This window comes from Rutidosis leptorrhynchoides, chromosome 11 (assembly GCF_046630445.1).
Source record: "Rutidosis leptorrhynchoides isolate AG116_Rl617_1_P2 chromosome 11, CSIRO_AGI_Rlap_v1, whole genome shotgun sequence".
In the NCBI taxonomy this organism is placed as follows: Eukaryota; Viridiplantae; Streptophyta; class Magnoliopsida; order Asterales; family Asteraceae; genus Rutidosis; species Rutidosis leptorrhynchoides.
In genome coordinates this window covers 406493031-406496391 of record NC_092343.1, presented here as the reverse complement: position 1 = coordinate 406496391, position 3361 = coordinate 406493031, and the positions used below count along the sequence as shown (strand labels likewise).

The following is a 3361-nucleotide window of genomic DNA, read 5'->3' as shown; positions in this document are numbered from 1 at the left end:
AATTTGATGAAAAATTCCTTAATAATTTAAATTTTATAACTTTTTGTCATAATAAAATGGTTGCTTGGTAAGATTGTGCAAATCTTAAGGTATAAAGGAGTCTGAGCAATTTGAGCACGATTTGTTAAAAACTTAATTTGGGTCAAGCTTAACATATTTTAAAGATCGTTTAGTAAACGCATTTGCATATCTGATATCAAGCTCGAATATGTTTGCAAGCTTAAACGAGCTTTTCATTTCCGTGCGTTAATAATTATATTTTACAATTTTATAATAATAACTATCGGATATATTAACGAGTCGGACTCGAAACAAGTTGAGTTTAAACTTGAGCACTATGAGTTGTTAAACAAATTACATTAAGAGCATACACCGAATACATTTGAAGTTTTAATGTCAAACTTGGAGACCATTGCCCAATTGTAACTCGCATTTGTAGATAACCACTTTTTCACTTGTCACTCACTCTCATTTGTAGATAACCTTCTGTCACTCGTTTCTGATTGGCCTTTCTTTGTAGCTCTAATAGGAAAGCATTCCATCATGGGCCGACTCTAAACTATCCCTTGTATAGTAGAACACAATCAACCTCATAAAAAAAAAGTTAATATGATATCATTAAAAAAACATGTTCTTTGAAGCTCCTACGAGGCTTACATAACCTGCACACAAAAGTAAATATTTTATAAAAAGACTAGTGTTAAGGTCCGCGCTTCGCGGCGGACATTTGTAAGTGTTCCCAATTTGACACCAAATTGACACAGCGGTTAAAAAGTCCAAATGATCCAAGCATCTATCATTTCCTTTCAGAACCAACATTAGGGTACCTGGTTGATGCTAGTTCACAATGGTAGCTATTGTACCACTTGTTACCCTTTCATTAGCAGAAGGTCGACGACATACAGTGTTGCTGGGTTCTCAAAGGTAACGGAAGGAGCAAGTTTGGACAACTTGAAAGCGTAAACCTGAAAGAACACATAACAGCACCACAGATATGCAACAGGTTAAAGACAAAAATGTAATAAAAACCTTGAACAAACAACTACAAATTCAAAAGTATGAATGAAGAAATCATTTTAAAAATGGTGAAAATATCCAGCAGCCTACCAAGATCTGATGCATACTCTGCTTATAACTGCAGCTGTGAAAACACCTATTTAGTGATACACAGGTCATTACTTAGGCCACTTTTGCATTCGTAAGCAGACATTTAGCATACACTAATAAGCGTCGTTTGGTAGTTCACCACTACGTTAACAAATTCCTACAACTATTACATACAGGTACATTTCTAAAAATTGATAAAGATAAACAATAATGCCCAGGTTTGATCAGTTTATGGTCTCGGTTTGAATGAATGCGACCAAAGAAAAAAAAGCGCAGAATATATTTATATAACTAGCTATGAGACGGATTAAGTGGTGCAGATGCAGGCTGAAGATATAAGTTAGTATATGTAGTATACGTCAGTTTGCTTGCTAACCTTGTGGTCATTTGGTTCTTGTACAAATTGGTTGCTTAACGGGTATCTGTTTTTGAATTTTTCTTTCTATAGGTCTTCAAGCTTAACTGGATTGATTGCTAAGATTGTGTGCTGTGCAAATCGTAATTTGTATCTGCAAGTGTGGATTTTATTAGAAGTGTAAATTTAATTAGTATAAATAAATGGTATAACACAATGGTGTGCTTACTCAGAGAATAGCTGCTGGTAATTCTCTATCATTAACGCGCACGTATTTTGCATTTATATGTTGTGGTTGCGCTAGATGTATCAGTTAGTAGATCATATGGCAAAAATTGTGCCAAATCGCCATCCCTTTAATCCTACGTATGTTCATAAAGATGCAAAATATTATCCGAAGTCATACACAGATTCTTAAAACACAAAACGAATACCATCGTATTAAACACTACATTGAATCCAAAGTTTGACAAACAAAGAACAGAGGAGCCTCATTATAAACACATCTATTAAGTAGTATGCGGTGAATTCAAAAAGAGTACTTCAAACGAAAAGGTGAAAGAAATATAGAGTACATACCATATAAACCAAGGAGACACAAAAACTGCATCAGAAACCTACATGTAAACATCACCAAATCTGGCTGCACTTCAAACAAAAATGTGTAAATAATTATTGAAAATTGTACTCTTGATTTATTAGTAAAAAGTGCATAGTTTAGGGCCTTGGAAATGTTATAATGCTTCAAAATAAGGTTAATGGTGGTACTTGTATATGCATCAACTATTATTTCATCGTAAAAGATTTAAGTTGATGTGTCCTACATTTTATAATCGCAAACAAACACAGTGACTGATACAAAAGTACGTTGCAAAGTACAAACAAAAAAATTGACACACATCAAATTAAGAGTATACTTAATGTAATGCACATACATTCAAGCTCTTGTTTTTCAGTGTGATACATTTCTCGGCGAGTATAGTACACAACTATTAGATACTAATTAATCATTAAAGCAAATGCAAGTTACCTGATAATGTACACATGTATTTGGAATCTTCAAAAATGTAAGCAATAGTTGCCTCCTTCATATACTTCAATCTTGCACCCGCCTATACTCTCATGGTAAGTTTCTAATATTTTCACCACAATAATTTAATATGCAAACCATCATATTTGACTGAAATTATAAAAAACATGACATTATATAGTTCAAAACTTTTCACCGAAAAAAAAGTTAGAAGTTATGGTGAACTTAATAGAGAAGAAAGCTAACAAAATTAATATCAAGTTATGGTGAACCTAATGATCTTTTTTTTTTTTAAAGAAGATACCATTTTTATGACATGGAATTATTATATCAAGTTAGCAAATTGATTATACCTTCAAAACTTTCTTTGCAACGCCACATCCTTCACCATCAATAAGCCTGGTTCTTACACTATGATGATATGATCAAATAGTTCAGAGGCTACAGTTACAATATTAGTATTACTCATAGTTCTTCCCTTTTGACCTAATTTCGTTCCTCTTTCAAAATAAACATATATGTACAACATATACACATATAATTAACCTGTAACTATCAATAATTAGTCAAAAAGAATGTATCAATTTCTACTAAATGACTGAAATCAACGCCTAAACCTTAACTATTTGAAGAATCCCATTTTGAAAGAATAAAATTATTTATAAACTAAATATATTTAAGGACAAATTGTAACTGGACTATATGATTGTGGCACACATGTTTTTCTATAATCACTTCAGTTTGAAGGATTATGCTTGTATATAGAAACCCACTTTAATCAAGAAAAAAAAACCCTAATCGTAGAAATTTCAAACCTTACCTAAATCTGCAATCAACTACAAGAATCATAATAATATGTTTAAGGTGAA

General features: G+C 32.3%; 1 long non-coding RNA gene across 2 annotated transcripts; it reads right to left on the bottom strand.

Moving 5' to 3' along the window:
• Positions 1 to 290: 290 nt before the first annotated feature.
• LOC139876534 (uncharacterized) lies at positions 291 to 2832 on the bottom strand. Of its 2 annotated transcripts, XR_011768171.1 has the most exons (5): positions 2493 to 2832; positions 2042 to 2105; positions 1692 to 1824; positions 1484 to 1616; positions 291 to 965 (listed from the first exon to the last, which is right to left on the bottom strand). It is a non-coding gene; the product is annotated as an uncharacterized lncRNA (long non-coding RNA). The 2 variants fall into 2 exon arrangements; XR_011768170.1 differs by having other exon boundaries at positions 291 to 1616.
• Between the last annotated feature and the right edge of the window lie 529 nt (positions 2833 to 3361).